The following is a 17,731-nucleotide window of genomic DNA, read 5'->3' as shown; positions in this document are numbered from 1 at the left end:
TCCCGATGAATAGGACCCTATTTTGACCGTAGGCGGTCGAAGAGAACTCTGTTTCCTCTGTTTTGCGGTATGCCATAGCCCGAGTCAATGAACATGACCCCATTTTCGTCTGTTCCGTCCAAGCCGGTTGGCTCCCGATGAACAGGTTGCATTCTGACCTAGTCGGTTGCCTCCCGATGAACACAAAGTTGTTTCCTCCGTTTTGACCCAGCCGATTGGCTGTAGACGAACATGATGCCATTGCTGTACGTATTCGAGACCCCGCCCGTATGTACGTACGTGGCTGTATTTACTTTATTGCAGCGTGGCCGTGTACACGGTTTAGATAGGACTGCATGAACTGATACGTCGAGGCTCTAGTACGACATGGGACGCTCCTTGCTCGATCACTATTCATCGTTGGAAAGAGACCGATCCACCAATATGTACATACTTGTTTGCGACCGGACACATATCACTACGTACGCTTCGACCTCATGGGTCCCAACTATCAGGGGAGTTATGGAGGCACTTCCTTCCTTGCGAAGATATAGCTGGTGGGTTCCAGTAGTCAAGGGGAGGAATCATTTTTTGCGCGTAATAAGGACACACTTCCTTGCTTGCAAAGATGTAGCTAGTGGGTCCCAGCTGTCAGGGGGAGGAAACATTATTTTTCCACATAAAAAGGAGGCAGTTGCATGCATGCGTCCATGGACGTGGTGCGTCCCCACTGTCAGCCTATCCACGTACAATCGTCTTCCGATGACTCTCACTTGTTGACCATGTTGACCACGCCACGCCGAGCACACCAAGGTAGTGGATGATGGTGAGGCTCCAGAAGGAAACGGCCCGGAGATGGGGAAGACGCGGTAATGGAGTCGCAGATGGATAGGAGTGCGAGACTTGACTGGTCCGGGTGCGGGCTGTGTCTACACTCGTGGAGAATAACAGGAGGTTCGAAGGAGTGGAGGGATGGCCTGGCCGTCTGTGGGGTAGTGTTTTACTGCGAGGCGCGTGAAGTAGCGTCGATGGATGCCGGAGGCTAGAGAGGCAGTCCCGCCAGCATTGGAGGAAGAAGACAAGATATTGAAGAATAATGCCGACCGTTGGATGTAAATCCAACGCCTTGCTTAGGCTTCGACCTAATGGCCCACATGTCAACGAGTCCATTTGGTGGGCTGGGTGAAACAATAATGTAGCGTCTATGCAGCCCATTTATATATTATGTTAGAATTTACAACCCATTTGCAAATTTTTCCGAAATACACGGATTTGCTGGGCTGAGTTATCATGTTGGGCTGGACGGAGACATGCTATAAAAACATAAACACGTGATTGAAGGAAATAAGCCCTAGAGGCAATAATAAAGTTGTTAGTTTATATTATATTTCCTTATTCATGATAAAGGTTTATTATTCATGCTAGAATTGTATAGATCGGAAACTAAAATACATGTGTGAATACATAAACAAATACCGTGTCCCTAGTAAGCCTCTACTAGACTAGCTCGTTGATCAAAGATGGTTAAGGTTTCCTAACCATAGACATGTGTTGCCACTTGATAACAGGATCACATCATTAGGAGAATGATGTGATGGACAAGACCCATTTGTTAGCTTTGCATTATGATCGTTCAGTTTTATTGCTATTGCTTTCTTAATGTCAAATACATATTCCTTCGACTATGAGATTATGCAACTCCCGGATACCGGAGGTATGCCTTGTGTGCTATCAAATGTCACAACGTAACTGGGTGATTATAAAGATGCTCTACATGCATCTCCGTAGGTGTTTGTTGAGTTGGCATAGATTGAGATTAGGATCTGTCACTCCGAGTATCGGAGAGGTATCTTTGGGCCCTCTCGGTAATACACATCGTAAGCTTGCAAGCAAACGACTAAGGAGTTAGTCACGAGGTGATGTATTACGGAACGAGTAAAGATACTTGTCGGTAATGAGATTGAACTAGGTATAAAGAAACCAAAGATCGAATCTCAGGCAAGTAACATACCGATGGACAAAGGGAATTACGTATGTTGTCAAAATGGTTCGACCAATAAAGATATTCGTAGAATATGTAGGAGCCAATATGGGCATCCAGGTTCCGCTATTGGTTATTGACCGAGAGCTGTCTCGGTCATGTCTACATAGTTCTCGAACCCGTAGGGTCTGCACGCTTAACGTTCGATGACGATATAATATTATATGAGTTATGTGATTTGGTGACGAATATTGCTCGGAGTCCCGGATGAGATCACAGACATGACGAGGAGTCTCGAAATGGTCGAGAGGTAAAGATTGATATATATGATGATGGTATTCGGACACCGGAAGTGTTTCGGGGGCTACGGGTACTTATCGGGTCACCAAAAGGGGAGAAGGGAAAGGTAAGTGTGGATTAGGATTCCCACTTCCTTCCCTGTGCCCCCTCTTTCCTTCCCCCTCTGAAAAATATGGCAGGAGGGGGGGGGGGGGCAAGGGCAGGAGCCCAAGTAGGATTCATACCTACTTGGGGCGCCCCTTGGCCTCTCCCCTCTCCCTCCCACCTATATATATGAGGAGGGGGCTGATACGTCTCCAACATATCTACAATTTTTGATTGTTCCATGCTATTATATTATCCATCTAGGATGTTTTATATGCATTTATATGCTATATTATATGATTTTTGGGACTAACCTATTAACCTAGAGCCCAGTGCCAGTTTCTGTTTTTTCCTTGTTTTTGAGTATCGCAGAAAAGGAAAACCAAACGGAGTCCAATTGACCTGAAACTTCACGAAACTTATTTTTGGACCAGAAGAAGCCCACGAAGCATTGGAGATGGACTAGAAGAGTCTCGGGCTACCCACGAGGGTGGGGGGCGCGCCCCCTGCCTCATGGACAGCCCAGAGACCCCCCTGACTTGTTCTCGACGCCAAAACCTCTTATATATATACAGAAACCTCCAGAAAGAAACCTAGATCGGGAGTTCCGCCGCCGCAAGCCTCTGTAGCCACCGAAAACCAATCTAGACCCGTTCCGGCACCCTGCCGGAGGGGGGATCCATCACCGGTGGCCATCTTCATCATCCGGCGCTCTCCATGACAAGGAGGGAGTAGTTCACCGTCGGGGCTGAGGGTATGTACCAGTAGCTATGTGTTTGATCTCTCTCTCTCTCTCTCTCGTGTTCTTGATTTGGCACGATCTTGATGTATCACGAGCTTTGCTATTATAATTGGATCTTATGATGTTTCTCCCACTCTATTCTCTTGTAATGGATTGAGTTTTCCCTTTGAAGTTATCTTATCGGATTGATTCTTTAAGGATTTGAGAACACTTGATGTATGTCTTGCATGTGCTTATCTGTGGCGACAATGGGATATTCACGTGATCTACTTGATGTATGTTTTGGTGATCAACTTGCGGGTTCCATAACATTGTGAACTTATGCCTAGGGGTTGGCACACGTTTTTGACTTGACTCTCCGGTAGAAACTTTGGGGCACTCTTTTAAGTACTTTGTGTTGGTTTGAATAGATGAATCTGAGATTGGGTGATGCATATCGTATAATCATACCCACGGATACTTGAGGTGACATTGGAGTATCTAGGTGACATTAGGGTTTTGGTTGATTTGTATCTTAAGGTGTTATTCTAGTACGAACTCTAGGATAGATTGAACCGAAATAATAGCTTCGTGTTATTTTAATACGGACTCTTGAATAGATCGATCAGAAAGGATAACTTTGAGGTGGTTTCGTACCCTACCATAATCTCTTCGTTTGTTCCCCGCTATTAGTGACTTTGGAGTGACTCTTTGTTGCATGTTGAGGGATATTTATATGATCCAATTATGTTATTATTGTTGAGAGAACTTGCCCTAGTAAAAGTATGAACCCCAGGCCTTGTTTCAACGCATTGCAATACCGTTTTCGCTCACTTTTATCGCTTGCTACCTTGCTGTTTTTATATTTTCATATTACAAAAACCTATATATACCCTCCATATTGCACTTGTATCAACATCTCTTCACCGAACTAGTGCACCTATACAATTTACCATTGTATTGGGTGTGTTGGGGACACAAGAGACTCTTTGTTATTTGGTTGCAGGGTTGCTTGAGAGAGACCATCTTCCTCCTACGCCTCCCACGGATTGATAAACCTTAGGTCATCCACTTGAGGGAAATTTGCTACTGTCCTACAAACCTCTGTACTTGGAGGCCCAACAACGTCTACAAGAAGAAGGTTGTGTAGTAGACATCAGGGGCACCTAGCACATCCCAGAAAATTGCATAGCCCTGTGCGCCCCCCCCCCCCCACAGTTTACACCCCCGGTCATATTTTCGTAGTGCTTAGGCGAAGCCCTGCGGAGATCAATTCATGATCACCGTCACCACGCCATCGTGCTGACGGAACTCATCTACTACCTCGACGTCTTGCTGGATCAAGAAGGCAAGGGACGTCACCGAGCTGAACATGTGCAAAACAAGGAGGTGCCGTGCGTTCGGTACTTGATCGGTTAAACCCACTATCCTCCTATTATTTCTTATGATGAATCAGGTAACGAGGAGGAGCTTTCTATTCAACCACTCTCATTAATAAGGAGCTCAAAAAAGAGGGTTAAACCCACACATGATTTGGAGAAGAAAAATAAAAGAAGGAGAAGCAAAGGTAAAAAGGTATCCCTCCCAAATGATGTTGCTCCTATTACTCATTGTGATGATGATAATTGCTATACTATTGGTGCTATCCATACTATTAATGATGAGAGTGATTATGCTTATGATATGAAAAGGCCCAAGCTTGGGGATGCTATGTTTGATGAGAATGACATGTTTGAGAATATATTTGCTGCAATTAATGTTTGTCCCAAGCTTGGGGATGCTATGTTTAATGAAGATGATATTTTTAGCCTCCCAAGTTTTGATGAGCAAATTTATTATGACGATAGCATGCCTCCTATTTATGATGGTTATATTGATGAAAGTGGGTTTTGAAGAGTGTCAACTTTAGGAAGTAATGATCCCACTATTTTGGAGGGTGTTGAATCGTATAATATTTATGAAAGTGGATTTGAACAGGTCATGACTTTATTTAGTGATGAATCCACTATTTCGGAAGAGGTTTCAATTGATTATGATGAGAACAAAGTTGCTACTTATGATGATTATTGTGTTGAAACTTATGCTATAAAAGTAGTGATGATTATATTTATAAAACTTGTCATGATTATGATTACCCTTTTTCTGAACATTACTCTTTTAGTATGGAAACAATTTGTAGTATTCGAGTTTCTTATGATCCTCCCACTATTCCGAATGAGAAGAATTTTGCTTATGTGGAGAGTAATAAAATTTCTATGCTTGTGGATCATGAAAAGAATGCTTTATGTGATGTTTATATTGTTGAATTCATTCATGATGCTACTGAAAATTATGATGAGGGAGGAATATATGCTTGTAGGAATTGCAATAATATCAAGTTTCCTCTCTATGTGCTTAAAGTTTTAAATTTATGCTTGTTTTGCCTTCCTATGCTAGTTGATTATTGTTCCCATAAGTTGTTTGCTCACAAAATGCCTATGCATAGGAATTGGGTTAGACTTAAATGTGCTAGTCATATTCTTCATGATGCTCTCTTTATGTTTCAATTCTTATCTTTTATGTGAGCATCATTGAAATCATCATGCCTAGCTAGGGGCATTAAACGTTAGCGCTTGTTGTGAGGCAACCCAATTTTAATTTTGTTACTTGCTTTTTGTTCCTGTTTAGTAATAAATAATTCATCTAGCCTATGGTTAGATGTGGTTTTATGTTTTTATTAGTGTTTGTGCCAAGTAGAACCTTTGGGAAGACTTGGGTGAAGTCTTTGTGATCTTGCTGTAAAAAACAGAAACTTTAGCGCTCACGAGATTAGCTACAACTTTTTACTGGAGAGTGCTATTAGGTTGATTCTTATTTAAGAAGATTAATAGACAAATTCCTCAGGTCCACCATCTTATTTCAGAATTTTTGGAGTTACAGAAGTATACGTTTGATAAAGATTACTACAGACTGTTCTGTTTTTCACAGATTCTGTTTTCTATGTGTTGTTTGCTTATTTTGATGAATCTATGAGTAGTATCGGAGGGTATGAACCATAGAGAAGTTGGAATACAGTAGATATTACACCAATATGAATTTAGAATGAGTTCACAACAGTACCTAAGTGGTGGTTTTATTTTCTTATACTAACGGAGCTTACGAGTTTTCTGTTGAGTTTTGTGTTGTGAAGTTTTCAAGTTTTGGGTAAAGATTGGATGAACTATGGAATTAGGAGTGGCAAGAGCCTAAGCTTGGGGATGAACAAGGAACCCCAAGGTAATATTCAAGGACAACCAAGAGCCTAAGCTTGGGGATGCCCCGGATGGCATCCCCTCTTTCGTCTTCGTTCATCGGTAACTTTACTTGGAGCTATATTTTTATTCACCACATGATATGTGTTTTGCTTGGAGCGTCATTTTATTTTATTTTGTTTTGCTTGCTGTTTGAATAAAATACCAAGATCTGAAATTCTTAAATGTTAGAGAGTCTTCACATAGTTACATAATTATTCGACTACTCATTGATCTTCACTTATATCTTTTGGAGTAGTTTGTCTTTTGCTCTAGTGCTTCACTTATATCCTTTTAGAGCATGGCGGTGGTTTTATTTTGAAGACATAGACGAACTCTCATGATTCACTTATATTATTTTGAGAGTCTTTAGAACAGCATGGTAATTTTCTTTGTTTATGAAATTAGTCCTAATATGATAGGCATCCAAGATGGGTATAATAAAAACTTCCATATAGAGTGCATTGAATATTATGAGAAGTTTCATACTTGATGATTGTTTTGAGATATGAAGATGGTAATATTAGAGTCGTGCTAGTTGAGTAATTATGGAATTGAGAAATTCTTATGTTGAGGTTTGCAAGTCCCGTAGCATGCATGTATGGTAACCGTTGTGTGACAAATTTGAAACATGAGGTGTTCTTTGATTGTCATCCTTATGAGTGGCGGTCGGGGACGAACGATGGTATCTTCCTACCAATCTATCCCCCTAGGAGCATGCGCGTAATGCTTGGTTTTTGATGACTTGTAGATTTTTGGAATAAGTATGTGATTTCTTTATGACTAATGTCGAGTCCATGGATTATACGCACTCTCACCCTTCCATCATTGCTAGCCTCTTCGGTACCGTGCATTGCCCTTTCTCACCTCGAGAGTTGGTGCAAACTTCGCCGGTGCATCCAAACCCCGTGATATGATACGCTCTATCACACATAAGCCTCCTTATATCTTCCTCAAAACAGCCACCATACCTACCTATTATGGAATTTCCATAGCCATTCCGAGATATATTGCCATGCAACTTTCCATCGTTCCGTTTATTATGACACGCTTCATCTTTGTCATATTGCCTTGCATGATCATGTAGTTGACATCGTATTTGTGGCAAAGCCACCATGCATATTATTTCATACATGTCACTCTTGATTCATTGCCCATCCCGGTACACCGCCGGAGGCATTCATGTAGAGTCATATTTTGTTCTAGTATCGAGTTGTAATCATTGAGTTGTAAATAAATAGAAGTGTGATGATCATCATTAATAGAGCATTGTCCCAAATAAAAAAAGAAAAAGAAAGGCCAAATAAAAGAAGGAAAGGCCCAAAAAAATAAAAAAAGGAAAAAAATAAAGGCCAATTAAAAAAAGAGAAAGGCCAAATAAAAAAAATAAAAAAGAGAAATAAAAGGGACAATGCTACTATCCTTTTTCCACACTTGTGCTTCAAAGTAGCACCATGATTGTCATGATAGAGAGTCTCTTATGTTGTCACTTTCATATACTAGTGGGAATTTTTCATTATAGAACTTGGCTTGTATATTCCAACAATGGGCTTCCTCAAATGCCCTAGGTCTTCGTGAGCAAGCAGGTTGGATGCACAACCACTTAGTTTCTTTTGTTGAGCTTTCATACATTTATAGCTCTAGTGCATCCGTTGCATGGCAATCCCTACTCCTCGCATTGACATCAATTGATGGGCATCTCCATAGCCCGTTTATTAGCCGCGTTAATGTGAGACTTTCTCCTTTTTTGTCTTCTCCACACAACCCCCATCATCATATTCTATTCCACCCTTAGTGCTATGTGTTGGGAATCGTAGCATAATTTTAAAATTTTCCTACGCTCACCAAGATGCATCTATGGAGTATACTAGCAACGAGGGGAAAGGGGTGCATCTACATACCCTTGTAGATCGCGAGCGGAAGCGTTCCAATGAACGTGGATGACGGAGTCGTACTCGCCGTGATCCAAATCACCGATGACCGAGTGCCGAACGGACGGCACCTCCGCGTTCAACACACGTACGGTGCAGCGACGTCTCCTCCTTCTTGATCCAGCAAGGGGGAAGGAGAGGTTGATGGAGATCTAGCAGCACGACGGCGTGGTGGTGGATGTAGCGGGATGCCGGCAGGGCTTCGCCGAGCTTCTACGAGAGAGAGAGGTGTAGCAGGGGAGGAGGGAGGCGCCCAAGGCTGAGATCTTGCTGCCCTCCCTCCCCCCTTTATATAGGCCCCCTGGGAGGGGGGGCACCGGCCAAACCCATCTAGGGTGGGGGGCGGCGGCCAAGGGGGTGCCTTGCCCCCCAAGGCAAGTGGGAAGCCCCCCCACCCTAGGGTTTCCAACCCTAGGCGCATGGGGGGAGGCCCATGGGGGGGGCTCCCAGCCCACTAGGGGCTGGTTCCCTTCCCACTTCAGCCCACGGGGCCCTCCGGGATAGGTGGCCCCACCCGGGACCCTTCCGGTGGTCCCGGTACAATACCGGTAACCCCCGAAACTTTCCCGGTGGCCGAAACTTGACCTCCTATATATAATTCTTCACCTCCGGACCATTCCGGAACTCCTCGTGACGTCCGCGATCTCATCCGGGACTCCGAACAACTTTCGGGTTTCCGCATACACATATCTCTACAACCCTAGCATCACCGAACCTTAAGTGTGTAGACCCTACGGGTTCGGGAGACATGCAAACATGACCGAGACGCCTCTCCGGTCAATAACCAACAGCGGGATCTGGATACCCATGTTGGCTCCCACATGTTCCACGATGATCTCGTCGGATGAACCACGATGTCGAGGATTCAATCAATACCGTATGCAATTCCCTTTGTCAATCGGTATGTTACTTGCCCGAGATTCGATCGTCGGTATCCCAATACCTTGTTCAATCTCGTTACCGGCAAGTCTCTTTACTCGTACCGCAATGCATGATCCCGTGACTAACGTCTTAGTCACATAGAGCTCATTATGATGATGCATTACCGAGTGGGCCCAGAGATACCTCTCCGTCACACGGAGTGACAAATCCCAGTCTCGATCCGTGCCAACCCAACAGACACTTTCGGAGATACCCGTAGTGCACCTTTATAGTCACCCAGTTACGTTGTGACGTTTGGCACACCCAAAGCACTCCTACGGTATCCGGGAGTTGCACGATCTCATGGTCTAAGGAAAAGATACTTGACATTGGAAAAGCTCTAGCAAACGAAACTACACGATCTTTTATGCTATGCTTAGGATTGGGTCTTGTCCATCACATCATTCTCCTAATGATGTGATCCCGTTATCAATGACATCCAATGTCCATAGTCAGGAAACCATGACTATCTGTTGATCAACGAGCTAGTCAACTAGAGGCTTACTAGGGACACGTTGTGGTCTATGTATTCACACATGTATTACGATTTCCGGACAATACAATTATAGCATGAACAATAGACAATTACCATGAACAAAGAAATATAATAATAACCATTTATTATTGCCTCTAGGGCATATTTCCAACAGTCTCCCACTTGCACTAGAGTCAATAATCTAGTTACATTGTGATGAATCGAACACCCATTGCGTCCTGGTGTTGATCATGTTTTGCTCTAGGGAGAGGTTTAGTCAACGGATCTGCTACATTCAGGTCCGTATGTACTTTACAAATATCTATGTCTCCATTTTGAACACTTTCACGAATGGAGTTGAAGCGACGCTTGATATGCCTGGTCTTCCTGTGAAACCTGGGCTCCTTCGCAAGGGCAATAGCTCCAGTGTTGTCACAGAAGAGAGTCATCGGGCCCGACGCATTGGGAATCACCCCTAGGTCGGTAATGAACTCCTTCATCCAGACTGCTTCCTGTGCTGCCTCCGAGGCTGCCATGTACTCCGCTTCACATGTAGATCCCGCCACGACGCTTTGCTTGCAACTGCACCAGCTTACTGCTCCTCCATTCAAAATATACACGTATCCGGTTTGTGACTTCGAGTCATCCAGATCTGTGTCGAAGCTAGCGTCGACGTAACCCTTTACGACGAGCTCTTCGTCACCTCCATAAACGAGAAACATATCCTTAGTCCTCTTCAGGTACTTCAGGATATTCTTGACCGCTGTCCAGTGTTCCATGCCGGGATTACTTTGGTACCTTCCTACCAAACTTACGGCAAGGTTTACATCAGGTCTGGTACACAGCATGGCATACATAATAGACCCTATGGCCGAGGCATAGGGGATGACACTCATCTTTTCTCTATCTTCTGCCGTGGTCGGGCATTGAGCCGTGCTCAATTGCACACCTTGCAATACAGGCAAGAACCCCTTCTTGGACTGATCCATATTGAACTTCTTCAATATCTTGTCAAGGTATGTACTCTGTGAAAGACCAATGAGGCGTCTTGATCTATCTCTATAGATCTTGATGCCTAATATATAAGCAGCTTCTCCAAGGTCCTTCATTGAAAAACACTTATTCAAATAGGCCTTTATACTTTCCAAGAATTCTATATCATTTCCCATCAATAATATGTCATCCACATATAATATGAGAAATGCTACAGAGCTCCCACTCACTTTCTTGTAAACACAGGCTTCTCCATAAGTCTGTGTAAACCCAAACGCTTTGATCATCTCATCAAAGCGAATGTTCCAACTCCGAGATGCTTGCACCAGCCCATAGATTGAGCGCTGGAGCTTGCATACTTTGTTAGCATTCTTAGGATCGACAAAACCTTCCGGCTGCATCATATACAACTCTTCCTTAAGGAAGCCGTTAAGGAATGCCGTTTTGACGTCCATCTGCCATATCTCATAATCATAGTATGCGGCAATTGCTAACATGATTCGGACGGACTTCAGCTTCGCTACGGGTGAGAAAGTCTCATCGTAGTCAACCCCTTGAACTTGTCGATAACCCTTAGCGACAAGTCGAGCTTTGTAGATGGTCACATTACCATCCGCGTCCGTCTTCTTCTTAAAGATCCATTTGTTTTCTATGGCTCGCCGATCATCGGGCAAGTCAGTCAAAGTCCATACTTCGTTTTCATACATGGATCCTATCTCGGATTTCATGGCTTCTAGCCATTTGTCGGAATCCGGGCCCGCCATCGCTTCTTCATAGTTCGAAGGTTCACCGTTGTCTAACAACATGATTTCCAGGACAGGGTTGCCGTACCACTCTGGTGCGGAACGTGTCCTTGTGGACCTACGAAGTTCAGTAGTAACTTGATCCGAAGCTTCATGATCATCATCATTAACTTCCTCCCCAGTCGGTGTAGGCACCACAGGAACATTTTCCCGCGCTGCGCTACTTTCCGGTTCGGAAGGGGTGACTATCACCTCATCAAGTTCCACTTTCCTCCCACTCAATTCTTTCGAGAGAAACTCCTTCTCCAGAAAGGACCCGTTCTTGGCAACGAAGATCTTGCCTTCGGATCTGAGGTAGAAGGTATACCCAATAGTTTCCTTAGGGTATCCTATGAAGACGCATTTCTCCGACTTGGGTTCGAGCTTTTCAGGTTGAAGTTTCTTGACATAAGCATCGCATCCCCAAACTTTTAGAAACGACAGCTTAGGTTTCTTCCCAAACCATAATTCATACGGTGTCGTCTCAACGGATTTCGACGGAGCCCTATTTAAAGTGAATGCGGCAGTCTCTAAAGCATAGCCCCAAAATGAGAGCGGTAAATCGGTAAGAGACATCATAGATCGCACCATATCCAATAGAGTGCGATTACGACGTTCGGACACACCATTTCTCTGAGGTGTTCCAGGCGGCGTGAGTTGTGAAACTATTCCACATTTCCTTAAGTGTGTACCAAACTCGTGACTTAAATATTCTCCACCACGATCTGATCGTAAGAATTTTATTTTCCTGTCACGTTGATTCTCAACCTCACTCTGAAATTCCTTGAACTTTTCAAAGGTTTCAGACTTGTGTTTCATTAGGTAGACATACCCATATCTACTTAAGTCATCAGTGAGAGTGAGAACATAACGATATCCTCCGCGAGCCTCAACACTCATTGGACCGCACACATCGGTATGTATGATTTCCAATAAGTTGGTTGCTCGCTCCATTGTTCCGGAGAACGGAGTCTTGGTCATCTTACCCATGAGGCATGGTTCGCACGTGTCAAATGATTCGTAATCAAGAGACTCCAAAAGTCCATCTGCATGGAGCTTCTTCATGCGCTTGACACCAATGTGACCAAGGCGGCAGTGCCACAAGTATGTGGGACTATCGTTATCAACTTTACATCTTTTGGTATTCACACTATGAATATGTGTAACATCACGTTCGAGATTCATCAAGAATAAACCATTGACCAGCGGGGCATGACCATAAAACATATCTCTCAAATAAATAGAACAACCATTATTCTCGGATTTAAATGAGTAGCCATCTCGAATTAAACGAGATCCAGATACAATGTTCATGCTCAAAGCTGGCACTAAATAACAATTATTGAGGTTTAAAACCAACCCCGTAGGTAGATGCAGAGGTAGCGTGCCGACGACGATCACATCGACCTTGGAACCATTCCCGACGCGCATCGTCACCTCGTCCTTCGCCAGTCTCCGTTTATTCCGTAGTTCCTGTTTTGAGTTAGAAATATGAGCAACCGCACCGGTATCAAATACCCAGGAGCTACTACGAGTACTGGTAAGGTACACATCAATTACATGTATATCACATATACCTTTGGTGTTGCCGGCCTTCTTGTCCGCTAAGTATTTGGGGCAGTTCCGCTTCCAGTGACCACTTCCCTTGCAATAAAAGCACTCAGTCTCGGGCTTGGGTCCATTCCTTGGCTTCTTCCCAACAACTGGCTTACCGGGCGCGGCAACTCCCTTGCCGTCCTTCTTGAAGTTCTTCTTACCCTTGCCCTTCTTGAACTTAGTGGTTTTATTCACCATCAACACTTGATGTTCTTTTCTGATCTCCACCTCCGCTGATTTCAGCATTGAATATATCTCAGGAATGGTCTTTTCCATCCCCTGCATATTGAAGTTCATCACGAAGCTCTTGTAGCTTGGTGGAAGCGACTGGAGGATTCTGTCAATGACCGCGTCATCCGGGAGATTAACTCTCAGCTGAGTCAAGCGGTTGTGCAACCCAGACATTCTGAGTATGTGCTCACTAACAGAACTATTCTCCTCCATTTTACAGCTGAAGAACTTGTCGGAGACTTCATATCTCTCGACCCGGGCATGAGCTTGGAAAACCAATTTCAGCTCCTCGAACATCTCATATGCTCCATGTTTCTCAAAACGCTTTTGGAGACCCGGTTCTAAGCTGTAAAGCATGCCGCACTGAACGAGGGAGTAATCATCAGCACGCTGCTGCCAAGCGTTCATAACGTCTTGGTTCTCTGGGATTGGTGCATCACCTAGCGGTGCTTCTAAGACATAATCTTTCTTGGCTACTATGAGGATGATCCTCAGGTTCCGGACCCAGTCCGTATAGTTGCTGCCATCATCTTTCAGCTTGGTTTTCTCTAGGAACGCGTTGAAATTGAGGACAACGTTGGCCATTTGATCTACAAGACATAGTGTAAAGATTTTAGACTAAGTTCATGATAATTAAGTTCATCTAATCAAATTACTCAATGAACTCCCACTCAGATAGACATCCCTCTAGTCATCTAAGTGAAACATGATCCGAGTTAACTAGGCCGTGTCCGATCATCACGTGAGACGGACTAGTCAAGATCGGTGAACATCTCCATGTTGATCGTATCTTCTATACGACTCATGCTCGACCTTTCGGTCCTCCGTGTTCCGAGGCCATGTCTGTACATGCTAGGCTCGTCAAGTCAACCTAAGTGTATTGCGTGTGTTCCGAGGCCATGTCTGTACATGCTAGGCTCGTCAACACCCGTTGTATGCGAACGTTAGAATCTATCACACCCGATCATCACGTGGTGCTTCGAAACAACGAACCTTCGCAACGGTGCACAGTTAGGGTGAACACTTTCTTGAAATTATCATAAGGGATCATCTTACTTACTACCGTCGTTCTAAGCAAATAAGATGCAAAACATGATAAACATCACATGCAATCAAATAGTGACATGATATGGCCAATATCATTATGCTCCTTTGATCTCCATCTTCGGGGCACCATGATCATCTTCGTCACCGGCATGACACCATGATCTCCATCATCATGATCTCCATCATTGTGTCTTCATGAAGTCGTCACGCCAACGATTACTTCTACTTCTATGGCTAACGCGTTTAGCAACAAAGTAAAGTAATTTACATGGCGTTATTCAATGACACGCAGGTCATGCAAAATAATAAAGACAACTCCTATGGCTCCTGCCGGTTGTCATACTCATCGACATGCAAGTCGTGATTCCTATTACAAGAATATGATCAATCTCATACATCACATATATCATTCATCACATCTTCTGGCCATATCACATCACATAGCACATGCTGCAAAAACAAGTTAGACGTCCTCTAATTGTTGTTGCAAGTTTTTACGTGGTTTGTAGGTTTCTAGCAAGAACGTTTCTTACCTACGTATGACCACAACGTGATTTGCCAATTTCTATTTACCCTTCATAAGGACCCTTTTCATCGAATCCGTTCCGACTAAAGTAGGAGAGACAGACACCCGCTAGCCACCTTATGCATCTAGTGCATGTCAGTCGGTGGAACCTGTCTCACGTAAGCGTACGTGTAAGGTCGGTCCGGGCCGCTTCATCCTACAATGCCGCCGAAACAAGAAACGACTAGTAGCGGCAAGAAGAATTGGCAACATCAACGCCCACAACTTCTTTGTGTTCTACTCGTGCATAGTAACTACGCATAGGCCTGGCTCATGATGCCACTGTTGGGAATCGTAGCATAATTTTAAAATTTTCCTACGCTCACCAAGATGCATCTATGGAGTATACTAGCAACGAGGGGAAAGGGGTGCATCTACATACCCTTGTAGATCGCGAGCGGAAGCGTTCCAATGAACGTGGATGACGGAGTCGTACTCGCCGTGATCCAAATCACCGATGACCGAGTGCCGAACGGACGACACCTCCGCGTTCAACACACGTACGGTGCAGCGACGTCTCCTCCTTGTTGATCCAGCAAGGGGGAAGGAGAGGTTGATGGAGATCCAGCAGCACGACGACGTGGTGGTGGATGTAGCGGGATGCCGGCAGGGCTTCGCCGAGCTTCTACGAGAGAGAGAGGTGTAGCAGGGGAGGAGGGAGGCGCCCAAGGCTGAGATCTTGCTGCCCTCCCTCCCCCCTTTATATAGGCCCCCTGGGAGGGGGGCGCCGGCCAAACCCATCTAGGGTGGGGGGCGGCGGCCAAGGGGGTGCCTTGCCCCCCAAGGCAAGTGGGAAGCCCCCCACCCTAGGGTTTCCAACCCTAGGCGCATGGGGGGAGGCCCATGGCAGGGCGCCCAGCCCACTAGGGGCTGGTTCCCTTCCCACTTCAGCCCACGGGGCCCTCTGGGATAGGTGGCCCCACCCGGTGGACCCCCGGGACCCTTCCGGTGGTCCCGGTACAATACCGGTAACCCCCGAAACTTTCCCGTTGGCCGAAACTTGACTTCCTATATATAATTCTTCACCTCCGGACCATTCCGGAACTCCTTGTGACGTCCGGTATCTCATCCGGGACTCCGAACAACTTTCGGGTTTCCGCATACACATATCTCTACAACCCTAGCGTCATCGAACCTTAAGTGTGTAGACCCTACGGGTTCGGGAGACATGCAGACATGACCGAGACGCCTCTCCGGTCAATAACCAACAGCGGGATCTGGATACCCATGTTGGCTCCCACATGTTCCACGATGATCTCATCAGATGAACCACGATGTCGAGGATTCAATCAATCCCGTATGCAATTCCCTTTGTCAATCGGTATGTTACTTGCCCGAGATTCGATCGTCGGTATCCCAATACCTTGTTCAATCTCGTTACCGGCAAGTCTCTTTACTCGTGCCGCAATGCATGATCCCGTGACTAACGCCTTAGTCACATAGAGCTCATTATGATGATGCATTACCGAGTGGGCCCAGAGATACCTCTCCGTCACACGGAGTGACAAATCCCAGTCTCGATCCGTGCCAACCCAACAGACACTTTCGGAGATACCCGTAGTGCACCTTTATAGTCACCCAGTTACGTTGTGACGTTTGGCACACCCAAAGCACTCCTACGGTATCCGGGAGTTGCACGATCTCATGGTCTAAGGAAAAGATACTTGACATTGGAAAAGCTCTAGCAAACGAAACTACACGATCTTTTATGCTATGCTTAGGATTGGGTCTTGTCCATCACATCATTCTCCTAATGATGTGATCCCGTTATCAATGACATCCAATGTCCATAGTCAGGAAACCATGACTATCTGTTGATCAACGAGCTAGTCTACTAGAGGCTTACTAGGGACACGTTGTGGTCTATGTATTCACACATGTATTACGATTTCCGGACAATACAATTATAGCATGAACAATAGACAATTACCATGAACAAAGAAATATAATAATAACCATTTATTATTGCCTCTAGGGCATATTTCCAACACTATGTCCATGGCTCGCGCTCATATATTGCGTGAAAGTTGAAAAAGTTTGAGAATACTAAAGTATGAAACAATTGCTTGGCTTGTCATCGGGGTTGTGCATGATGAGAGCATTTTTGTGTGACAAAAATGAAGCATGGCCAAACTATATGATTTTTTAGGGATGAGCTTTCTTTGGCTATGTTATTTTGATAAGACATAATTGCTTGGTTAGTATGCTTGAAGTATTATTATTTTTATGTCTATATTAAACTTTTGTCTTGAATCTTATGGATCTGAATATTCTTGCCACAATAAAGAAGATTACATTGATAAATATGTTAGGTAGCATTCCACATCAAACATTCTGTTTTTATCATTTACCTACTCGAGGATGAGCAGGAATTAAGCTTGGGGATGCTTGATACGTCTCCAACGTATCTATAATTTTGATTGTTCCATGCTATTATATTATCCATCTAGGATGTTTTATATGCATTTATATGCTATCTTATATGATTTTTGGGACTAACCTATTAACCTAGAGCCCAGTGCCAGTTTCAGTTTTTTCCTTGTTTTTGAATATCGCAGAAAAGGAAAACCAAACGGAGTCCAATTGACCTGAAACTTCACGGAACTTATTTTTGGACCAGAAGAAGCCCACGGAGCATCGGAGATGGACCAGAAGAGTCCCGGGCTGCCCACGAGGGTGGGGGGCGCGCCCACCCCCCTGGGCGTGCCCCCCTGCCTCGTGGACAGCTCGGAGACTCCCCTGACTTGTTCTCGACGCCAAACCCTTTTATATATACAGAAACCTCCAGAAAGAAACCTAGATCGGGAGTTCTGCCGCCGCAAGCCTCTGTAGCCACCGAAAACCAATCTAGACCCG

This window comes from Triticum aestivum, chromosome 6D (assembly GCF_018294505.1).
Source record: "Triticum aestivum cultivar Chinese Spring chromosome 6D, IWGSC CS RefSeq v2.1, whole genome shotgun sequence".
NCBI classification, from domain to species: domain Eukaryota; kingdom Viridiplantae; phylum Streptophyta; class Magnoliopsida; order Poales; family Poaceae; genus Triticum; species Triticum aestivum.
The sequence above is the reverse complement of the archived record's forward strand: the minus strand, read 5'-3'. Positions refer to the sequence as shown.